This window comes from Mastigoproctus giganteus, chromosome 2 (assembly GCF_048544385.1).
Source record: "Mastigoproctus giganteus isolate SK-2022 chromosome 2, ASM4854438v1, whole genome shotgun sequence".
NCBI lineage: Eukaryota > Metazoa > Arthropoda > Arachnida > Uropygi > Thelyphonidae > Mastigoproctus > Mastigoproctus giganteus.
This window is the reverse complement of record NC_143576.1, coordinates 76,480,338-76,506,050: the sequence shown is the minus strand read 5'-3', so window position 1 is coordinate 76,506,050 and position 25,713 is coordinate 76,480,338. Positions and strand designations below refer to the sequence as shown.

The window sequence follows — 25,713 nt, the reverse complement described above, 5'->3', positions numbered from 1 at the left end:
TGATAGTTGAAACAAGCTTCCATCTGATGTTGTGGAAGTAAGTACTTTGAATAAATTCAAGCAAGAACTAAATTATTGGGGGGGGGATAGGTGATATGGGAAGTTTCCTCCCCACTGATACTGCATAAGCTTCCTTTCATTTGTCATTTCTTTCAACACAACTTTTTGCCGCATTTCTTCCTTTTAGAGTTACAGTCTCCTTTCATATTCCAGTCCCTGTATACTTTTTGAGATGATTGCTTTCAACACATCAGTGATTTCCTTCGTTTTCAGAATTGTTCCTCTTGCTAAATGTGCTACAACAATAATACATTTCTGAAAATCAGAAAGACTACCTGTATTTCTCATGACCTGATCAACTAAGAAGTCCCATGAAAGCATACAGTATTTATGATGCCAAGGAACTTGTGATCATGCATGTGATAACTTACATTTGCATACGGAACACTTAATTATCTGTTAATGCCATTTACAAAAGGTTTCAAATTTTTTGCCCAGTAAGTGTATGTATGTATGTAGAATTTTGGATATATCTTACTGGAAAAAATTCATATTTCCATGCTTGTTTTGTATTGTTAAAATGGTTTTAATGAACTGTGAGCATATGCTGTGAAATCTTCTCTCCAATAAATGGTAAAAGACTAAATTTTATGCACTACTTAATTAATTGCATTAATTATGCATTATATATAATATATATAGTAAATATGTATTAATTAATTGAAAGAATTTGCATTTGAAACTATGTATTGAAAAACTTATGTTTATGTATATAGCTTAATAATAATTGTATAGCTTAGTATCTAGTATGTAAGAGGGCTGCTGCTATACAATGTACAGTAGAAACCCTTTTAAGCAATGTGATTGACTGGTAGTTGGTCAGTTTATTGAAAAAGTCAGTTAATGTAGGGAATCATAAAAAAAAAGTGAGACTGATGAGGCATTAATGATATTTTCATTTTCCTAAACATATTAAACAAATACCATCTTATCTGAATCTACCTGTGTAATAGACCAAACATGTATCATCTAGTAATTTCTGCACTGCTTCTATTGTAATGAGCAGCAGCCTAGAGAGCAAGTTGCCGGGGATTTCAAGAGCTGCTAGGAGTTTGCTTTTTGATTTTTGCTTAAAACATGCATTGTGTACATTCATATACATGAAATTAGTAATTTTATTTGTTTAGATGATGGAATGTAACATTTTCAGAATAGTCCCTACACAATTTATAATCATCATATCGTTCACTGTTGAATCAGGCATTATTCAGAATAAGCATAGCCTTTTCAGGTAAGTTTATTATCTTAATGAGTTTCTTTTACAAAAGGTACAAATCTGTGAAAAAGCCATTCTTTGACTAATGCAGAGGCTATCCCTGCTGATTTTTATGAGTAGTAGTAAGTCAGAAGATGATTAACTTATTGTTTTAAAAAGCTCTAGGATTAGATTTACTACCAAAAAAGTGGCATTTGTGAGTTCCAGTTGCATTTTTCAGGCAACTACCACGATTCTCTCTCTCTCTTTCATTTTGGATTTTTTTATTTTATTTTGACATTGTACGCTCCATTACCCCCCCCCCCCTAATGTTTTTATAGGTAATATTTTATAATTTAGACCTGTTTCATTCTTATTTTAAAGTTGTGCTTTAGTCCATTTCTCTGTTGATGACTGTCATCTAAATTTTTCAGAAGCAAGCCGATAAGCAGATAATGTACTTAATTAAGAATCTGCAGATAAAAGAACCACTAGGTGGCAGTAATTGCATATTGATTTACTTAAAGATGTAACTACCATCAAGGGTAAAGGGAAGGTGTTTTGCTTTCATAAAGGTGACTACAGTGGTCTTAGAGTTTTTTAATTCTATACTGCGGGACCAACTGATGATGTTACCATCAGCAAATTCTAAATGGCAAGCATTCAAGGAATTAATCTTAGAAGCTTACTAGGCTTTTCATACCAACTAAGAAATACTATTCAAGGTATAGGCCTAAATGGATGTCAGATGAGCTAATGAAACTCATTGGAGAGAAGAAAAGTGCATGGGATGCATATAAATTATCAGACTATACAGAAGCCTATGGTAAATATAAACTAGTGATTGACATGTAATCAAGTTGCAAATGAGGTTAGGCAAGCAAAGGCAGATTATGAGAAATCTTTGGCAAAGGATGCAAAGAAAAACAGCAAAGTCTTCTTTACTTATGTAAACACAAGATGGAAGGTAATGAATTAGATTGGTCCATTTGATATTGATGGTTCAGCTGTTGATGATCGTGCTCAGGTTGCTGACAAAATAAATTAATGATTATTTTGAATATACATTCACACATGAGGAATTCTTTAGGGATGGGGATGCCAGAAATTTATCAAACTCTCACAGAGAACTTAATGATTTTGTAATAACTGAAAGGAAAGCGGAAGAGAAATTGTTGAAATTAATCATAAGAAAGGCTCCTGGGGTAGAAACGATCTATCTATTGTTGTTGTTTGTTTGTTCTTTGGTTTTTAGGAGAATTAGCAACTAAGGCCATATTGCTCTGGGGATATGCGGTGGTCGTTCCCTGACCTTTCTGCATCCTTCGTATTTGGTGGTCACGGCTCGAACCCCGGTCTAATAAAGAAGCGGGTGCTACACACTGCTGCTTCTGCCCACCTGGCTATGGAGGCACCACGATCTATCCAATTACATTAAAGGAGACAGTGCAGTAAGTAAGCAACCCTTAGCCATAATTATGGGAGCATTCTTGGATTCAGAGGAGGTCCCTGCAGACGTACAGATGTATCTCCAATTCATAAAGGTGGATCAAAGGGTGATACAAGTAATTATAGAACTGTTGGTTTAACTTCTGCTCCAGGGAAAGTAATGGAGTCACTGGTATAGAAGTAATTCAGGATTATCTAGACAAGGCTGCAACTATAGCATGGGTTTGTTAAGGGGAAATCTAGTCTGACCAATTTGATTGGATACTACAATGTTTTTACAATGGAACTGGATGCAAAAAATAATTTGATATCATATACTTATATTTCAGGAAAGCTTTTTTAATACTGCTGCACATAAGACCTGTACAAATTGTCTCAGTGTGCGTCAGTATTAGTAATGGCCATATGGTGCAAGGAAACCTAAGGCTTATGCTGCACCAGCCAAAAAAAAAAAAAAAAAAAAAAAAAAGAAAGAAAAAATAAGAAAGGAAAAGAGTTAAATAATAATGATAACAAATAAAATAAAATTAATAATAAAAGAAAAGGAAATATTCCATTTCCTTCCTCCTGTAGGCATATCCAGCTGACCTGCGAATTTCCCCAAATTGTCAGCCTCTACCATCTATGTAGGTAACTTATTCCAGTAATTTATAACTTGCTGGCTAGAATTAAGGGCATGTTGCTGCTATGGATAAAGGGATAGTTGAGTGGTAATCATTGGACACTGCTGTTCATGGACTAATTTTATTAGTGGAGTCCCCCAGGATTTGGTGTTGGGCCCATTGTTGTTTTCTATATTTATCAATAATATTGAAGAAGGCATATCAGGCTTAATGTCCAAGTTTGCAGATGATACAAAGGTTGACAGGGTTGTAAATGACAGTATGCTACTGCAACAGGATCCATCCAGAAAAGTTAGGCAGATGGGCTGAGAAATATCAATTAAAGTTTCACATTGACAAATGCAAAGTACTGCATATGGGTAGCAGTAACCCCAGAGTAAGTGCCATCTATGTGATAGTATGCTCAAGGTAGTAGAAAAATGAAAAAGGTCTTGGGAGGGGGGGGGGTAATTGTGCAGTCAGATATGAAGTTCTCTGAACAATGTAGAGGGGACGCCAGGATAGCCCATGGGGTTTTGTCAAGATATATAGGAATTTTGCTAGCAGGTATAAGGAGGTGATTATCCTATGGTATAAGGCAATGGTCAGGCCACATCTTGAGTACTGCATACAGGTCTGGAAGCCTCATTTTAGGAAGCATGTATAGAGAAGGGCAGTGAGATTGGTGATGGGAACTTATCAAGAAAAACTTCAGTTTTTCTTGATATCAGGAGCCTAAGAACTTGTGAGGTGATTTGATTGAGGTGTTTAAGGCTTTGAATTAAATGTGCAAGCTCAGCTGATGGGATTCTTTCTCTTGCTCAGACTGCACACATGAAGTGGCAGAAATTCAAATTAGGAAGGTCGATGCAGAACAGATGTGCAGAAGTTTACCTTTAGTGAGTGGGTGGTTGATTGCTGGAACAAATTTTCACCTATTGTAGTGGAAGTTGATAGCTTAAATAAATTGAAGGAAGAACTAGACAAACCATGGTATAGAATGGAATAAGCTTGCTTTCTTGAATTATTTGATAGTGCTGATCTCCCCCCCTTCAAAACTTCATGTTTCTATTTAATAGAGAGAGAGAGAGAGAGAGAGAGAGAGAGAGAGAGAGAGAGAGAGAGAGAGAGAGAGAGAGAGAGAGGAATGGTGGCCACTAGTCTCATAAAGAAAGGAAGATATGAATACCTATACTGTATTTCTAAAAGCATTCATATCTCCTTTCCATGCAAGTTAAAGCTAAATGTTAAGGTAGTGTTTCTTCAGTAAAGAATACTGAAAGAAGAGTTGTATCTTATGGTCTAATGTTAATTCTGAGAGAAGGTGTTCATTTAGTAAAAATCTCTTCTCTATAACACATCTATTTCATAACAAATAAATATGTTATTTTACCAAAAGTTGAATTGTCAAAATTTTATATATAATATTTAGAGTTAAAAATATTTCTATTCCATTGGCCACCAATGCTCTTAAATTTAAGTTCAGACATCTTAAGACACCAAATTCTTCCTTGCACCATATCATTGATATTAAACTCATTATGATAGCATTGTCAGGTTTTTTTTTTTTTGTTAAACTCTGATGTTAAAAGTTATAGAGAACACCTCTAGTGTGTAGTTGTTATTAAACGGATATTCAGGCAGATGTTTGCACACTGGAGGTGTGCAAACTTGCCTGAATATCTGTTTAATCAGTGTTTGAAAAGTGTATGTGAATGGTTGTGATATTAGATGATTATGTAGACCAAGAGCTATCAAGTGATTCTAATTTCATGCCTGCCTTCCTTGTCATCAGGTAAATATTTGTAGAAATTTCATAATTTTGTATGTGGCGTACTTTTAAATATCTGAGAATACAAACAGATGTGACAACCAGGGTCAACCCCTTAAAAGAGACTAACAGTATTTCTTCTCTTTCTGTGCTACATAGGAAAGCTAGAAGCCTCCCATGAGACTTTACTGATATTCCTAAAAGAGATGACCTAAATTACAGAAGATGCTTTTATTGGTAAACAAAGAAAATCTGTAAATGAGCATTGTCAAAGATATCCCATGTGATACCAGATTGTTCATTTACCTACAAGAATACCGGACAATCCTAATCATACAGCCAATACGCTTGATCTTTTTCTCACAAACAACCCTTCTAAGTACAAGGTTGAAGTGAGAGGTCCTTTAGGCACTTCAGATCACAACTTGGTGATTGCCTCTTCTCCAATGGAACCTTTATCTCATGGCTATTCCCAACCTCGTATTGTTTGGCATTACAAGAATGCAAAATGGGATGACCTGCGAGACTTCTTTTCCTTGGTCTGATTACTGTTTCAAAACTTCTGATGTCAACGTTTGCTCAGATCGTGTCAGTGAAATTATTCTTGCAGGAATGGAATCCTTTATCCCACACTCCACTTTAAAATCTCGTCCTTTATCTAAACCTTGGTTTTCCAATAAATGTGCTAAGGCTGTCCAAGAGAAGAACGTTGCATATCGTAATTGGCTTGTTTCTAATTCTTCAGTTTCATTTTCTGCCTACACCAAAGCTCGTAACAATTGTAAAGCAGTTATTAATCAGTCCAAACTAGAGTTTGAACAGGCTAAGAGTAGAAAACTTGCTTCTTGCCCTAATGGTAGCCGAGCATTCTGGTCTCTTGCCAAAGCTATTGGCCGCAACTTTTGCCCATCTCTGCTCCCACCTCTGTCCAAACCAGACGGTTCTGTTGTCACTTCAGCCAAGGATAAAGCTGACCTGCTAGCATCCCATTTTTCTTTGAGCTCATGTATTAATGATCTTGGTAAAACACCTCCCACCATTCCTAACACGCTCCATTCAATGCCTCCTGTGGTCTTCCGTCAAAAGGATATCAGAAGGATTTTGATGAATCTTGATGCTAAGAAAGCTCCAGGTCCTGATGGTATTTCTCCACTTGTTCTCAAAACCTGTGCTCCTGAACTTACTCCTATTCTTTGCCGCCTTTTTTCACTTTCTTATTCCAAAGGTGTTTTTCCTTTTGCTTGGAAATTTGCTCATATCCAGCCAGTTCCTAAAAAGGGTGACAAATCCCTCCCATCCAATTATCGTCCCATTGCAATTACTTCTACTCTTTCTAAAGTAATGGAGAAATCAATTAACCGCCAACTCTTAAACTACCTAGAAACCTTCCGTCTGATCAACGATCGCCAGTATGGATTCCGTCAGTGTCGATCCACTGGTGATATTCTGGCTTATGTTACCCATTTATGGACTAATTCAATGGAAAGGTTCGGTGAAACACAAGTAGTTGCTCTTGACATCTCAAAGGCTTTTGATCGTGTTTGGCATAAAGGTCTTCTAAACAAGCTTCCATCTTATGGTTTGCCAACTGTTTTTAGTAATTGGTTATCCAGTTTTCTCTCTGATCGCTCACTGAGGGTGATGGTAGATGGCTCTCTGTCTTCTAACTTCTCCACTAATGCCGGTGTCCCCCAAGGTTCAGTTCTTTCCCCCACTCTTTTCCTCTTGTATATCAATGACCTTCTTCCATTGACTGGAAATCCTATCCATAGTTTTGCCGATGATAGCACATTGCATTCAACTTTCCATTTTGAGAAACCTTGTCCAGCTCAATCAGCTTCAAGTTCTCGAAAATCTGCTGCCAATTCCATAAATGCCGATCTTCAGGTAATTCTCCAGTGGGGCAAAGACAACTTAGTTGATTTCAACCCTTCTAAAACTCAATCTTGTCTTATATCTCGCAAAAAGGATTCTTCTGCTCCTATGCTTATCTTTAGTGACATTCCGATTTCTAGGCAAAATGATATATCTCTTTTGGGGATTACCCTGACTTCTAATCTCTCTTGGCACAAGCACATTACAAATATTGCTTCCTCTGCATCTAAAAAACTTGGTTTTCTCTTTCGCTCTCGGCGTTACTTTTCTCCCAAACAGCTGCTCACTCTGTATAAATCGCAAATCCGCCCTGCCATGGAATATTGTTCCCACATCTGGGGTGGTGCCCCCAAAACCTCTCTCAGGCTTCTTGATTCCATTCAGAAGAGGGCAGTTAGGTTAATTAATGATTCATCTCTAACAGAGTCTCTCCACTCGCTGTCTCATAGACGCACTGTTTCTGCTGCATGCCTCTTCTACAGATACTTCCATGGGCACTGTTCTTCTGAATTGGCTTCTATAATTCCCGCTCTCTCTTTCAAAACAGTCCGAACACGTGCCGCCACCAGCCAACATCCATTTACTGTCCAACTTCAAACCCACAGAACCAACTTTTCATCTTCCTCATTTATTCATTCAACTGCCGTTTTCTGGAACAACCTTCCTTCATACATATTTCCTGAAAATTACAATCTACAGAAGTTCAAGTCCAATATCAACAAATATCTTCTTTCGTCTTCTCAACCTCCAACCCAAGCACGGTACTAAGTACTATAGGTTATAATACCTCTCGTGTTTGGGGTTCTCATAAAAAAAAAAAAAAAAAAATGTGATACCAGCTCTGAGTGCCTTAAAATTATTGTGGTTAGTGGCTAAATGCTGTTTATGTCTCTAAATGTCTGAGCACACTGATCATTTACAACAAGCAGCCTACAGGCTCCTCAGCAGAATGCTAGTTGCTCTATACCCAATTTATAGTAGAGCTTTGTGGTGCTCAAAATCCAAAAGGATTTTGAGCACCACAAAGCTCTACTATAAATTGGGTTTATGGCAACTATATTTCTACTATATTATTTCTACTAATTAGCAAAAATGAAGCAAAAGCTATCAAAATTACTTGCACTTTCTGAATGCTCAATATAGATGAATTTATTATCTGTAGTAAATCTATAACAAGATATGCAAATAGTAGTGGCCATTCTAGCTTAACCAGACTATCCTTGTTGGCTACAAAAATTTTTTTTTGGAAAAGTGTTATAAAAATGAAAATCTTTAGAACATATAAACCCACCTAACTTCCCCCACAATGCTGAATGATTCTCTGCTAAGCAGTATGAACACTACCATCATAGCATAGTAGGTTGAGGGAAATCTAATGCAAAACATAGCCCTAGGATAAATGGAGGCTCACTTTCCTCATCAGAAGCTGCCCCAGTTCTCTATTCAAAATTATACCAGGATTACCAGGTTTTAGATGGCCCATTTGTTGCAGATTAATTGAATAGGTACTTCTCATTGATATTTAGAGCTAAACGACCCTTCATGGTGGGGTGAAGTTGTGTGAGTGAAGCTGAAAAGAATGGAATTACTGATATTGGAATTTTGGGAAATTCTTTATTAGGAAAGCTTGTGAGCCTAAGGTTCAGTAAGGCTTCTGGAGTTGATGGCATATGCCCAGTTATATTGAGAGAGAGAGAGAGAGAGAGAGAGAGAGAGAGAGAGAGAGAGAGAGAGAGAGAGAGAGAGAGAGAGAGAGAGAGAGAGAGAGAGAGAGAATGTGGATTGAACCATTAAGTTTTGAGGGCATCACTGAACTCAGGAGAAATTTCCTTCTATTGTAGAAGTGCCAATGTATCCCGTATACATAAAGCAGTCCTAAAAGTGAAGCGCATAACTCAGACCATTCAGCCTGACTTCAGCGATAGAGAAAATCATGGTGGCAGTAATAAGGATTGCAATACAGAGACATTTAGATAGAAATGGAATTCTGACGTCCATTGTTTTATGAAGGGAAAATCATGTTTAACTAACTTGGTTAGCTATTTTGACGGTCACTTATGAACTGGATATAGGAAATAATTTTGATAACATTGTTTATTTGGATTTTAGCAAAGCATTTGATTGAGGTCCCACATTAGAGGTGTCAGTATAACAGGGGTGGCCAACAAGTTGATCGCGATCTACCAGTCAATTGCGGCTTTAATTTCAATCAATCACGATGAATTTTAAATATATATAAAAAATATATTTTTCAAAATCTAAATGTTATTATTATGTGCCTCACTGCATATGCTTATTACAAATCCATTGAACCGTGTGACTACCCTTGTCACCATGCAGCCGCTACACCTGTCTAGTGAAAATTCATGCAGTTGCACTGTGGAAAGCATAGTGTATGTGTCTAATTCTTATTTAGCTTACTTAATATTAATAACTGGACAGTACTTATACGTTTCTTTAATACCCTTTGATTTAAAATGAATACTACGAAAAAGAGTAAAACGTATCATTTTCATCAAGAGTGGGAACTAGAATAATTTTTTGTAATGATAAAAGAAAAATGTTACTGTTTCATTTGCAATGCTTCTGTGGCTATACCCAAAATAGGAAATTTAGAAAGGCACTTCAATGCACTCCACGGTAAATACCAATTGGATTTTCTGCCTAATAGTGACCTTAGAAAAAATAAATTAAAAGAACTTAAATCCAGATTATTTACACAACAAAATTTCTTCATGACACCTAATTTACAATTTAAAGCAGTAACTGTATTATCATTTAAAGTGAGTCATCTTCTTGCAAAAAAATGCAAACTATTTTCTGATGGTCAATTCATCAAAGATGCATTTTTAGAAATAACAGATTCTCTTTATGAAAATTTTAAGAACAAAAATGAAATTAAATGTGCTCTTCCAGATTTGTAATTATCTCGAAAAAAAAAATAGTAAAAATGTGAGTGAATAATTGCATGCTCATATTGCTAATTTTGTGTCCATTTCTTTACAACTGGATGAATCTGCAGACGTCAGTGATACAGTTTGATTGCTCGTTTTTTATTCGTATGATTTTCAATGATTCTACCACTAGAGAAGAACTGCTGGGTATGGTTTCATTAAAAGAAAGACCTAGAGGTCTTATATATTTATTGCATTCAAAAACTTTATTGAAAAAATTGAATTACCACTATTTAAGCTCATATCAATAACAACAGATGGAGCTAAAGCAATGACGGGGCATTTTAACGTCACATTGTGCCAAAAGGATGATGAATTCGCAGATTTTTTGAGTTCCCACTCTATCATCCACCAACAAGTGTTAGCCAGCAAAAGATTAAATACTAAAGTGTTATGGTCATAGCTTTCAAAATCATGAATTCCTCGCTAATTATATTTAAATGTAGCCCTGGTATGGATAGCCTTACATATAAAAATATAAGATATATATAAAACACAACAAAATTAATGAAAATTAACATTCTTTCACATAGCCATTTCTCTGCTACTCCTCAGGGGCTTTTAGCAGACATATAGCCATAATAGAGGAATGTACATACCCATTTCTGTAATCTCTGTACCAGTTTTGCAGGGTTAATTACTTGGTGGATAATTTGGAATTATAAGAGTAATTTTATTGAATAAATTTACTTATTATTATATAAGTACTTCATTTTAAATAAACAGGGTGGTTTACATATATTACAGCAAACTGTGATAGTAGATTCAAAGCCCTGTGGGTATGTAACAGATTGAAATATCATAGTATGTTACCTCCATGTCCCGTGGTGATCAATCTGAAAATATTCAATTTCCCACCAAAGTTTAGATTTTATGTGTGTGTGGTACTGTTTATTGTGCAGTCGTATCAGGTTTTGACCGTGGCGTGATAATTAACATTGCCATAGGCAACGTCACATTCTTCGCATTCCTGAACATGGGCTGGTGTTGATTGTAATTTAGAGCTTGTATTATTGTGGGAAGCAGATACAATATGATATCTAACCATTCTAAAAATATTAGAAATAAATGGTAATAATTGACATGGTATTTATTAAAATAAATAAAATGGAAAAAGATGGGGTGATAGTTATTAAAATTAAATTAAAATTAAATGTGTTATCCGTAGGGTGTGGGCTGGCATCACTTTTCTAAGGCATGACAGCCCTGTATGTGCCCTTGGGGATAACTATTTACAATATATACAGCCTCTTTCATTGTGAATATTAACTCTGTGTTTCCGTACTTGTAATTAAATCTCAATTTAGTGGAAATGCATTATACCTGTATGGTGATGTAGACCTGTGTTTTTACATTCCTGGTGTTAATAACTCTGCTTGTGGGGAATTATGAATTTGAATATCCAGGTACCGTGCAGATAGGTGTCGAGCCACACCTATGTGCAGTTAACCTGGGGTTCAAAAGAGGGCCAAATTATAGCTCTAATTAGAGTTATGTTCAGTGGAAAAAATTTTTTCTATGATACTATCAGGACTAATGTGAGTTGGTTGCTGTATGAGTTTAGCTTGTGTGGCTGCATTTATATGGTGTCTGATGTTAATTGTCAGGTATTTTGTTTTTGATAAGGGTATTTTTCAGTTTTATGAAAGCTGTTATAATGCTTTCTGGGCTATTACATATGTGTATAATTCTGTTTGTTTGGTTTCTGGTAACGTTTCCGTGTATATTTTTGGCTAAGTTAGTATAATTGCTGGGAAGCCAAACAGGTCTCTTTTATCATAGTGTTTGGTGTATACAAAATCGTTTGTTATTGTGATTTGACTTCTAGTTAGGTGGCTTGTAGGTTGCTTTCTGTGTTGGTTCTTTCTATAGTCAAATCTTCAGGATAGATTTTTTTAGCCATATTGTTGAAATCTGTATATATATTATTAATGTGGTAATATAGTTATAGAAAAAGTAAAAAGCATAATAATAAAAGATAAAAAAATAATACATTTTAAATGTAAGATAGATTTATATATACATATATAAGTATATTGTAGCATATTGAACAATCCTGGCATCTCTTTAGGTGTCAGCCACCAGAATTTGCACGAAAAAACGACAATATAATGCCCTCTGTTTCTAACATAAAATACACAATTCTCCTTATTAATTTTACTTTGCTGTGGAAAAGTAAAATGAATAAGTAGAATTAAGGGAAATGAGGAGGGAATAAATTTAGTGTAGAACAAAATAAAGATATAAATAAAATGATGAGTATAAGGGAGGATTAATAAAGCATGTATATAATTTAAGGTTGACACTCTTTCCCTTATCTTCCTTTTTCCTTCCCAAATTTTTTTTACCAAATAATAACCAAATAATGCAAGGAAAAAAACTTAATTCAGCATTAGCCAAAAAACATAGAATAAATAAGTAATTAAAGTAATAAAATTTTATCCACTTCAATATGTCCATTTCTTCTAATAACAGTAGTCAGCAGAATGAAGCCTTTTTTTATTTATTTATTATTATTTTTTTTATCACAAATGTAAACACTTTGCTAAACCAATTTCATGTGCTGATAATATCAGTTCATTCACTTAATACAATTTCATTACAAACACAACACTGGTTACAATTATAGTCAGTTCTGATATAATGCAGTACATGTGTTCCTAAAAATCTCTGTTATGGTATTTGGAGCATTAAACAACAGGGCTTATGGGAAAAATAGGGGCAGAGTACTGAAATAAAAATTTTCAGTGTGGTAAGTAAAAAAATATATAAAGTTAGAAACCCAATAAAATTGCTAACACATGTTTAAACATCTTAAATTTCTAATAAATAAATAAATAAATATTGCAGTAAATATAGCACTTTACGTTGACAAGATATGAAGTTTGCTTGAATGATATTTCTGTTAACTGACATTCTTTTTTTTTTTTTTTTTTTTTTTCGGAATTGTAAAATTTAAAATGGTAAAAAAGGTAAGCAATCAATAATGACGAACACGGGATGCACAAATTTCAAAATTGAGAAGAGAAGATTCTGAAAATTTATTTATGTTTTTTTATGTGATGGAAGATTTCAAGGAGGGGGAAACACATTTCACTATAACGTAAAAACTCACAGAATTCCAGCTATTGGTATTATCACAAATGCAGTAAGATTGCATTTACTACCCATTTATAATTAGATTATACTAACAGAAAAGCTCAATAAACTGGGAACTGCAAATTGTTTTTATTGTTTTATGGTAGTGACCTCCAGAAATGTGCTCCTCTGCTCACATCATGCTTCACGAAATTTCTGTTCGAACGGAAAAATGTGAGCTCCTGAAAACATTAATCTGCCTATAATATCACGTGTTACCTTGTGAATGCAGCGAATGACAACAGTGTGTGTCTGACCAATACAACTACATATACAGTAAATGGGAAATATAGCTCTCACACATTTGATGTTTGACATTTTTTGTGCTTCATAAACTTGTATGTATTGCTTCACAGGTCGCTACGTTCAGCTTGATGCCAGGCTTTGCATTCACCTGGCGTTACTCGCACATGAGCCAACACAAAAATTGCATTATACTCGCATTGTTCCCTAATATATCAGTTGTGTTGGAGCCAACCCCAGAGGCTCACATCTGGTGAGTATAGGCTTGGCACACCCAGGGTCCTTAGTTGGATATCATCATTCTTCTCTTTCTTGGTGATTCCCTTCTACTTCTCTCTCTCTGTCTCTCTCAGGGTGGTTCAGAAATTTTTTTGGCTGGTGCAGCAGGCTTCCTTGCACCATATGGCTAATAATAATAATAAATTCGCATTGCGAAAATGTGCGCTACAGAACTGACTACATTTTTCATTGCAAACAGTTCCGATATAATGTGGTACATGTTGTGTTCACTTTTATGATTTAAACCCAGTACATGTTATATATATAGTTAAAATAATTCAGTAGACTATTGTAAAAAAGATGTGTACAATTTAAAAACATTGTGTGGATGATTTCCTTTGGTATACTTTGTCTGGAATGTCACAGTACAACATTCAGCAGTAGTCTGCCTACATATTTTTGTTCCAGAAACCTTAATAGCAATTTTCCATTAACTTAATGTTAAACAGGCTATTTAATGGATATAAAACAATCATTGTTGTGTTTCATAAATTGTAGGTATTAAAATTTTTTGCAGTTCTACATTTGATTAGCATTCTTCCATATATTCTGTTATTAGCATATTTTTCTCTAATATTTCAGTTTGCACATAGGTGTACTTAGCCTTTTTCATTTGATTTTGGTAGGAAGGTGTTTTCTTTTTTTATTTGATTAACGTGATTTGTGCCCTAAACGGAATAAACACTCGCATGGCATCTCTCAGACTCTTTTTATTTTTTAATTATCAAAAATTAATTTTTAATTTTTTGATTTGAAAGTGTCATTTTATTAATTAGGATTTACAAAACTCAGTTACAAAACATTGAACAAAAAATAAATGAAATAAAAAAAAAACAACAATAAAGATTTAGAATTCATGCTGTGATTGCCTTGTAACTCCAATCCTTTGATAATGAATTTGCATTACTTCTTTAACTATTGACTCCATTATTTTTCCAGGCACAGAAGTCAGACTTAGAGGTCTGTAGTTACCCACTTCATCTTTGATCTACCCTTGTGAATAGGAGATATATTTGCACATCTCCAATTTGTATAGTGCAATGGCAGCTCGTGGCAAGGTTGCAGGTTTGTGCAGCAACCAGTTTTTTTTTTTTTTTTTTAATCAAATGATGTTGGTATATTAATTATAAATTATTTTAATTACTTGGTACTATACTGTAATTTGCATATCTGCCAACTCTCCAGATTTACAACTGAGAATCCTTTCTTTTTTACTTGATTTTAAATCTTTTTTACTCAATATAACTCATTCTCTAGTCATAACATACTTGGCCTGAAAGGAGTTTCTTTGTGTTTTTGTAAATAAATTAAAACTAATTAATTCTAATTTAGTGTGTCCTGTTTCTGCTACAGATCAGCATTGTTCACAGATCTATGTATATATTTGGTTTTGTTAGATGACTATTGTGCTAGGTGTTTTTACCATCTAGTAAGCTATTAAATTGTATAATAAAATATGCTTTTATATTTTATGATCTGTGGCTATAATAATGTAACAAATCTTCTATCCTGGCTACAATTGGTAGAACATGATTAGAAATAGATAAATAGTTTTGATAATTATGATTTAGAGATATTGAATGGTTCTATCCCCTGACAATATACAGTTAAGCATATGCCATTAGTAATTGATAGTACAACAGAGCTTGGATAATTCAAAGCTGAAGGAGCATCAGAATTATTTCGAATTATCCAAACTTCAAATTAAATAAATCTTTTTTTATAGAATAGGAGGTTAAAAAGGCAGAAAATCAATTTGAAATAACCGGTATTTCAAATTAAGCAATTTTAAATTATTCAAGCTCCATTATTTATATTTTGTTTATGCACAGTCTGATCATTTAATTTGCAGAATGGCATTGTCACCATACAACACTCCAGTTTTAGCAAACTGCCAGTAGATGGTAGGAGAGTGCATGTCCAAGAATATGCTGACATAGTGCAAGTTCTGACATGTTTGATAGTTGCAAAATTGCTTTGAGTTACATGCTGCAAGTGTAACCCATTTGTGAGTTGCATAATTGAAGATTCGAAGACCAAGCAGTGTTTTGTTACCTGAAACTGTGTTCAATGTGGTATTGAGTGCTACAGACTGTGACAGAAATGTTAGAAGTTTATGGAGACAAGTGTCTGAAGAAAACTACAATTTTCAAGTAGAACAGGTTTATTAAAGAAGGTCCAGAATCTGCAGTTGATAACTTCCACTGCTGCAGAGGTCTGAGAGATTCTGTATAAGATAAGAGAATTGCACTCTATCAGCTAAGCAGCAAAACATTGCATATTTTAAGGTACTCTGTAATGCAGTTGTTACAGAGCATCTTAAAGTGTGTAAAATTGTTCTTGCTGGATTCCACAACATTTGACACCTAATTAGAAAAAAATCTACACACAAGTGTGGTGACCCAATTTAAGACAGAAGAATTATTTTAGTTACATAGTGACTGTTAATGAGACATGGATCAGTGATTAGGATCCAGAAATACCTCACTTACAGCATGTAATCTCTCCTATTCACAAAGGGGGATCAAATGGCAAGGTGAGCAGTTACGGATCTATAAGCATGAGCAGTTATGGATCTGTAAGCATGACTTTTGTTCCTGGGAAAATAATGGAGTCAGTGGTTAAAAAGTAATGCTGGATCATGTTGACAGGAATGCAGCCATTTGGCAATCATAGCATGGATTTATTAAGGGGAGATCTTAAATGACCAATCTGATTAGCTATTATAAGTAGCTAATCAGATTGGTCATTTAAGATCTTATTTACTTTTTCCTTACAGTTCTTATCAGGTACTGTAAAAAAGTATGTAAAAAGTAATTTTGACTTAAATATACAGTCAACGTTCTTTAAAGTGACCCCTCTTCTTAATATTCCAGCACTTTATAACAACCTATGTGGTAAGTCCTAGCCGGTTTCTTTTAAAGCTAATGGCATTTTACATTTTTTATAATGATCCTAAAAGATGAATGAATAACAACCCATAATTGAAAAGGCTGTTCAAGCATGGGTAATGCATCTCCATCATTTCTACTACCCAGGTAGTATGCATGCATCATTTTATTATATCTCATATTGTGACTACCTTCACAACGGGTATTGCATTACTTTGAATAAGTAATGCTTCTCTGGTAGAGAAGACTACTATTACTTATTCTCAGATGGGCACCACCACCGCCACCCAGACAGCACCATTTCAAAGCTGGTTGGCTTCATCAGCGGTGGATGGGCAGGTACCCTGTTGCAATAGTGACAACCCAGTTATCAAGTATAACTTCACAATATGAGAGATGCTTGATGGTGTGCATGGTTTAATCTAAATATATTTCTTGACTAAATGGCAAGGAGTATGAAAAGGCTGTTTCGGCATGGGTAATGCATCTCCATCATTTCTACTACCCAGGTAGTATGCATGCATCAACATTTAGTCAAGAAATATATTTAGATTAAACCATGCACACCATCAAGGGAGATGCATTACCCATACTTAAACAGCCTTTTCATTCTCTTTGACATTTAGTCAAGAAATACATTTAGATTAACTTATAATTGATTAACAGTTAATGTGAGAATGTTATTTTTGAGGGTCACCTATCAGGTGAACCTCATCTGGTTAAGAAATATTACTGAAGGCTACCACCAAATAGCAGCACTCCAAGCTTAGTAAAAATAAATAATTGTTGCATCAAAGTGAATCATCAATTAGTAAGTAGAAGGTATTCTACATGCTATTTTATTTGTTCATGTTTACTTTTTGCACTAATTTTTCACTTTTTAAAATTTCCAATTTCCTGTTAGAAATTTATTCTAAATAATTCATCACCCTTCCAGAAGTAAACTCAAAGGCACCAATGAAATAACATTGTGAGAACAGCATTATTGGAGAGGTTTTTTTTTTTTTTTTTTAATTAGTTGTTGGCACATCGGCTTCTGTGGTCATAATGTACCTCCCAAAGTTTTTGCATTTTACTCTGATCCAAGCCCGAGGCGGGATTCGAACCCGCGACCTTTGGGTTGCCAGGCAGGCACTTTACCCACCTGGCTAGCCCAGTCGGCTGTTGCAGAGGTAACAAGGATATTAAAATTAAATATACAGATGCAACCAGCTGTTGTACCATGGGAAGAAGAGCACAAATGTTTAAATGATCTCACATACACACCTATAACAGAATATTCATTGTCTGTGATAGACTAAAATTACTAAAACAACAGCAGAAATGTGCATTCCGTCTTATACTACATTTAAAATGTACATTTTTACCTTCTTCCATTATAGGCTTAATGGAGATGGTTCCACAGTAAATAAACCAACGATCCATTAATACTACAATCTTCACTTTTTTAATTACTATTATATAGCTAGGTTATTGCTATTACTAATTTATTATGTAAAATATGCAAGCCTACTTCTTTCACTCTTACTGTATTACACTTCAACCACCATTATAAAATGCACTAGTTAATGCATTTATTTTTTTCCAAGAAATGAATAAACTCGTTACAACATGGAGTGTTTGAGAAATCTCTTATTTACTTCATGACATTTCAGTTTACAACTCATTTTCAAGGAACCTAATCCTGTTATTATGCAAGGCATGCCTGTATCATGTACAGTATAATCTTGGTAATTCATCACCGCTTAATTTGTCATACCACTTATTTCATCATTTCTTTTTTTTTAGTTATCTTCAATTTGTGTATGTAAAATTTCTGCTCAATTTATCTGTTATTTTTTTGTCTTTCCTTGCTGTTTATCACTTTTAAAATGCCCACAAGAAATTTAAACCAAATAATTTGTCACCTCTGAAGAATAATGCTGCTTCCAATGCTGCTTAAAAGCACCAATGAAATGATTTAATTGTGAAAGCAGCATTGTTTTCATAGTTTGTTTCATGTTGTGCTCTTACATACCTGTGTGCTCTTACATACCTGTAATATCTAATAGCTGCTGTGAAAATCAAAACTTCAGATAACCCTTCTTGACGTTATTCACTAAAGTTGGATTCAAGTTGATAAGTGAAATGAGTATATGAATTGTTTCAGGCATATAGGATTTAAACGTTTTTGTTCAGGGCAGGATAATGAAAATCTGAAAGAAGTTTTGTGGAGAATGATAACATACATAATGTTTAGTGTCTCATTTGAAATGTATCAGTATAGATCCAGGCTTGCAGAGAAAGTGCAAAAGGATTACGAAGGAGCCATATAATGTTGTGGTTTTGTCTAACAATGCAATTGATGGTGTTGTAAGTGAATTTGATTCACAAAACATTTATTGGTGAAGATGAAGAATCAACTCTGAATAGAAATGATGCAATTTTCAAGGAACCTAAACCTAATCCACCCTCATAATAATTTGAAATTATTCAGTGACTTTGATACTAATGACAAAGATTTTGATGTGATTTCTGCTTTGGGGGGGGGGAATAGAATCAAGTAGCAGATTATTTTATTTAAATACTGTGTACAGTATTGTTTCAGTACTCTTTACCTTTTCATTAAATAAGTTTTTGTATTGAAATGTATTTTCTTCTCAAAATTTATATGTTTTTCTAATTTTTATTTACTGCACCAACTATACTTCCTTTAATTCATCACAATCATGAAGATCTCACCAGTGACAAATTACTGAGATTATACTGAATTGGCTATTGGAATTAGACACAAAATTTGAAGAAGGAGGGAGACAAAGTACAGGAGTATATAAACTATAAACAGACTTTAGAAAACTTTAAAGTATGGCATATTTTATGATGCATTAATTAGTAACAGTAATAATGTAATTAATATTATTATTAATTTAAAAGAAACTATTTAGAACACTGTTCCGGCATGTTTCAGAAAATCTGTATTATGATTTCTAAAAGTTGGCAGGTATGCAGATATCAGTATTTTAAAAAAAGCAATTTCCCCTTTTTAACAACATTAAACACTATTCAGATTTATTGTAAAAAAGTAAATAAATATTTAGGGTGTCTCCTATGTTGGAAGCTCAAGTTTGTCACACTCACTCATGGTCCTTTGTGACTACTGTCATGGAGGACCTAAGTAGAGTGCCATTTGCCATTGTTTTAAGGACTGAATTTGAATTCTGTCAGAGACAAGGGTAATTCTTAATGTAGACTAAAGATCACACCTTGTACCATAAGAATATATTCACTATATAGCCAATCATACGTACTACATCCCACAGACCTCTATTTCATTATTCTAAACTTATGTACGTAGAGTTGATAATGTATCTCTTTCTGAAAAGAAGAAGAATATTCATTTAATGTAGTTTGGCAAGGACATTACTTAGAATACTTTTAAGTTAGTTTAGGTAGGGAAAACACTAAGTCATTATATCCATTCTGTGAAAATTTTATTTCAAGACTTCTAATAATACAATACACTGTCAAGCACATACAAAACTGAATTTACTCTGGCTGTATTTCTGGATTCCTGTTGAAACCTATCCTCAAACATTAGTCCTGCTGTAAACTAAGTTTTCACAAATCTCACATGCACATTTAGTATTTCCCTAAATAAAACTGAAGTCCATTACTTTAAAAGGTGAGAAATTTTTGTTGAAGGATTGATATTGGATTTCTGAGCATTTATGTGGCCATGCAACTTTAGTTCTGCTTTCTTTTGAGCTCAGTAAGGATGTCTTTGCAGTTTACCATGAAAACATTTCAACTGCTGATATGCTCTGAGAGTCTTATCAGGCTTTGGTTGAATGGCATTATTACCTTCTGTCTTCCACTGCTATATGATGTCTCCAACTGGTGACGTTGGGGTGATGCACTTGCTTTGCTGTCTAAAAAATGGTGTTCTGGGATCCAAGTCTTTCCTCTTTCCATTCTAGTACTAAATGTTGATTCGTGAGTTAGTTATCCTGTCATATATCCCACAACCTGTGCTACTGTCTGTATGTATATTTGCTATTTGTCCTCTGGAATGTATTACTGTTTTTCAAACCTGGTATCTCAGTATATGTTAGAAGAAAGAGCACATAATTGTATTCCTGAATGCAGTTATGTGCTCTTTCATTTACAGGGTGGCTGAAAATATTTGTAGGTATTATTATTCATAAGCAAAATTGTGTGTGTACGGAGGAAAATGTTTTGGGTTGCATGGTTAGAGGAAAATGTTCATTTGATTTAGTTCTGTAGTAAAACAAGCTTTTGAATGAATAATAGAAGAATAAACTTCTTTTGAGTTACTGGTCATCTGGTTGGAAATAAAGTAATAGCCATGATTTTGGTGGTGTTGGATAGAGTTTGATATGCAGTGAACTGCCCCTTCTGCTATGAAGTTTGACAAAGTAAATTGTTTCCTTCATATTAAAATATTTTTTGAACAGCCTGTTCTGTTTTTGTTTTTTAATATTCCTGTCCACTGTTATTTCGTTTACTATCTAGCTTGCTACATTGTTCATTTTACCTCTTCTTGCAGGTCATCCTGTTCTCAACCATTGGACTTTAGTGGCCAGCCATTACACTGTGCATATCTTTTATCCTATTTATTTTTCTTTTATTTTCTTATCTACACAGTCCACAGCTTAAAATTATGCTGCCTACTGCAAAAATACATACTAGTTGGTTGACACCCTCAAAAGTAAAATTACCGTATTTCCCCATGTATAAGACGCACCTTTTTTTCGAAAAATTTGGGGTATAAAAACTGGGTGCATCTTATACAGCAGTTGTAGATTTTTTAACTTGCATTTGCTGCTTTTTCGCGCTTGTTTTCTTTGCGCTCATTGTTTCGCACTTGTTACTGGTATATTAGGTTACGTTTTGCCATGTTCTGCCCAGAAATGGCTCATAAAAGATTTTCGCACAGTGCTGAATTCAAGTTAAAAGTGATCCAGTTTGCAAAAGTGAATGGAAATCGTGCTGCTGAACGTAAGTTTGGTCCTCCTCCAACTGAGAAAACAATCTGACTGGCTACGGGAAGAAGAAACTCTACTGAAAATGCCACGGCAGAAGAAGGCCATGAGAGGCAAGTCAGCAAAATAGCCTGATTTAGAGAGGGAATTGAAGATATGGATTGAAGAGCAAAGGGCAATTGGAATTCCTGTGTCCACAAAGATGGTTCAGCATGAGGCAAGAAGAATTGCTGATGAAAAAGAAGTTACTAATTTCAAAGGAGGACACAATTGGTGCTTCAGGTTCATGAAACGGAATGGACTAAGCATGCGTACACGCACCAGACTTGCCCAAAAGATGCCTGAAAGCTATGAGCAGAAGGTCCTTGAATTTCATCGTTTTATCATTCGATGTCGGAAGACACATCAGTTTGAGTTGGGGCAGATTGCAAATATAGACGAAGTCCCCCTTCAATTTGATGTCCCAAGTAACAGAACTGTTGATAAGAAGGGGGTGAAAATTGTAACTGTGAAGACAAGTAGACATGAAAAGAGCCATTATAGAGTTGTTCTAGCTTGTTGTGCCGACGGAACCAAACTGCCTCCTATGCATATTTTCAAATGCAAAACAATGCCAAAAGAAGACATTCCTCGAGGAGTGATTTTCTATGTTCATGACAAGGGTTGGATGGATCAGGATGGGATGGAGATCTGGTTTGAGAAAGTTTTGAGCAGGAGACCAGGTGGGCTCTTACGCAAACCTGCCCTATTGGTGCTTGATCAGTTCAGGGCACACATAACAAAAAACACAAAGAAGATTGCTGCAGAGCAAAAAACAAAACTTGCCGTCATACCCGGAGGCTTGACATCCCAGCTCCAAGCACTTGATGTCAGCATTAACAAACCTTTCAAAGCTGCCATAAGAGATGAATGGAACCAATGGATGAAGTCTTCTGGGGACAATCTGACACCAGCAGGAAGAGTGAAGAAACCAACTATAGGAGAAGTTTGTACCTGGGTGAAAAGATCCTGGGATAATATCAAGATTGAGATCGTTGTCGAGTCATTTAAGAAGTGTGGCATTTCAAATGCCATAGATGGAACTGAGGACGAGGCAATATATGAAGACAGTGATTCATCATCAGACACAGATGAGGACAAGCCAATGGATGGGAGTTTTGACAGTGATGAGGAGTTGTATGAATTTTATGATGAATAAAACTGGAGTTCAATAACTTTATGTAATATATTTTTTTTCAAATTTCAGGCCCCAAAATTAAGGTCCGTCTTATACATGGGGAAATACAGTAGTTAAGCTTCAATTTGTTTTATTAGTAAGCTTTTATTTTGAGCATTCGTTATTTCCCTTGCAAATCAACTCTGTGGATCTTTTAGGTTTCACTTACAATATACTTTTATTTTGTTAATTGTTTCTTGGATGATTTTTCAGTCCAGAATTTTACAGTACAAGACAGTTTGATCTGTGATGACCTTCCAACTAAATTTCTAACTATGCGTTACCTACGAAGATAAATATCCACAAATAAGTAATTGGGAATAAGAACTCATACCCTGTTTCAAACAGGTGGTTGAGCATGCATTAGCATTACCATTAGTGGTGGCAAATGATGCAAGAAAGCAAGCTTATATACAGCATCAGCTAAAAAAAAAAAAAAAAAAAAACACACTTCTAATTTAACTTATTCATTCCATCCAGTAGTTTGTCTAGTTCTTCCTTGAATTTATTCTGTGCATATCTATTCTGCACCCATCCTTCCTCGACTTTAATTTATGTCCCGTGTGTGTAGTCTCAGCAAGGGGAAGAAAGCAATTAGCATTTAGCTTACTCAGTCCAGTCAAAGCCTTAAACATGTGGCTAGTCTCGAGATGGTACAATTTTCAAAACTGAAACCTTTCTTGGTAAGACACCCCTTTGTTATCCCTCACCAACCCTTGTTCCAGCAACTCTTCATATTGCCTAAAATGAGTTCTCCCGACCTGTATGAAGTACTCAAAATGTGGCCTGACCATTGCCTTATACAATGGGATATCACCACCTTATCCCTGCTAGCAAAATTCCTGGATATTATTGACAAAACCCCATGAACTGTCCTCACAGCTTATTTGCATTTCTCAGAGAACTTGGTATCTGACTGCTATGAAGTTCAGATATGAACTTCATAAATTTGATAAAGTTTAAGTGTTGGTCAGGATCTCAAATGCAGGTATTATTATATATTTAGCCATATGGTGCAAGGAAGCCTTAGGCTTTTCTGCACCAATAAAAAAAAAAAAAAAAAAAAAAAATCTGAGTTACCGTGTGTGTGTGTGAGAGAGAGAGAGAGAGAGAGAGAGACAGAAGTAGAAGGGAATCACCAAGAAGAGTAGAATGATCATATCCAACTAAAACAAGCCCATACTCACCAGATGTGAGCCCCTGAGACGTGGTGTCACTCAGATATAAAGGATGCAGAATTTGAATATGGGGAGTACAATGTGTACAGAAAGAACAGACAAGATAGGAGGGGGGGGTTATGCTCTTACTTAAAAAGTACATGAAATCTAAGACAGTGCATTCACTTGACATAGGTAGCCAGAGCTATATTGAGTCAGTTTGTTGTGACATAAGCACTGGGAAAGCAAAAATGAGAGCAGCATTAGCAGAGGTATATGAAGCAAGAAAACAAGCTTATACAGCAAAATTCCTATATATCATTGACAAAACCCTGATACCTGCTACTGCAGCCTGTCTGCACTGCCCAGAAAACTTCATATCTGACTGCACAATTACCTCCAGGTCTTTTTCATTCTACCACCCTGAGTGCAGTACCATACAGTTGGTACGCTTCTCTGTGGTTACTACTACCCATATGAAAGGAGTGAAGGTGGAGTTGGGTTTCTGGTCCATAACGATTTAAAAAACAACATTTTGGAATTCAAAAGTACATCACCAAGGGTGTGTCAGGACTAATACTCAAGATTTCTAAGAGGTACAAGCTAAAGGTTATAATGATTTATGTACCAACATTGAGTCATGATGATGTACAGGTTGAAGAAATGTACACCTAAATTGAGAGTCTTCTAGATGAGCAGAAAACCCACTACACTATTATTATGGCGGACTTCAATGCTAAGGTTGGAAAAAGACAAAACAGCACAGAGAGGGGAACTATAGGAAATTTTGGAATTGGTGAAAGAAATGAAAGAGGTGAAAGACTTGTGGAATTTGCAGAATCTCAAGGATTGTCAGTAATGAACACTTTTTTCAAGAAAAGGGTGAACAGAAAGTGGACATGGAAGAGTCCAAATGAATTAACAACTAATGAAATCGGCTTCATCCTCACTAACAGAAGATATATTGTGAATGATGTTACCATCCTGAATAAGGCAAATGTTGGAAGTGATCACAGAATGGCAAGATGTACACTTGGTATAGATGTAGGAAAGGAAAGGAAAAAACTGACTCGAGTAAATAATACAAAGGTCTTTGAGATAACAGAAGAGGAGAAAAAGCATTATGTACTGGAACTTAACAAGTTTGAGCTTCTGCAGATTGCTCAGAACCAAGATATCGACGAGGAATATTACAACTTTCTGAAAGTGATAAAGCCCAAGAAACCTATAGGGAAAAAGAAATCCAAGGAACAAAAAATTAGTCAAGAAACACTTGCTATGATGAACCGAAGACGAAAAATGAAGAGCAAGATAAACACTGACAAGGAGAAAATTGAGTATAGTGAGTTATGCAAAGCCATTAGAAAGAGACTCAGAGAGGACATAAGATTTAACACAAGAAAAAGTAGAACAAGCATTAAGGGAAAACAAAGGATTTAAATCAGCAGCCATGAGCAGTAATACAGAAAGACAAATGATACTGAAACTGAAGAATAACGATGGTGTACTTATAAACAGCAGAGAAGGCATAATTCAAATAGCAGAAGACTACTATAGAGAATTATACAAGGAACGAAGGAATGAGCCATTAGTGGGGAAGATGGATTGCAAATTAGCAACACATACGACATACCCGATATTCTTCCTGATGAGGTAGAATATGCATTGAAGAAAATGAAGAATCAGAAAGCCCCGGGGGAAGATGAAGTTACTGTAGAGTTGTTAAAATTGGGAGGAAGAGACAACACAAAAACTGGCAAGGCTCTTCACAAAGTGCATTAGAATAGGTGTGACACCTAAGCAGTGGAATAATGCAATCATAGTTTTGCTGCATAAGAAAGGAGATAAATCAGAAATTGGAAATTATAGACCAATTAGCTTGTTATCCCACATCTACAAGT

General features: G+C 35.1%; 1 protein-coding gene across 7 annotated transcripts in view; it reads left to right on the top strand.

Moving 5' to 3' along the window:
• Window positions 1-25,713, top strand: part of LOC150089351 (uncharacterized) — a 326,575-nt gene that overhangs the window by 254,086 nt on the left and 46,776 nt on the right. The window contains exon 1 of one of the 7 annotated variants that reach the window (XM_090368537.1): window positions 14,555-14,631. The exons of the other annotated variants lie outside the window; for them this stretch is intronic. The gene's annotated coding sequence lies outside the window, so the exon portion shown is untranslated. Of the gene's footprint in view, window positions 1-14,554; window positions 14,632-25,713 lie in introns of those variants that run through there. 7 annotated transcript variants of the gene reach the window in all.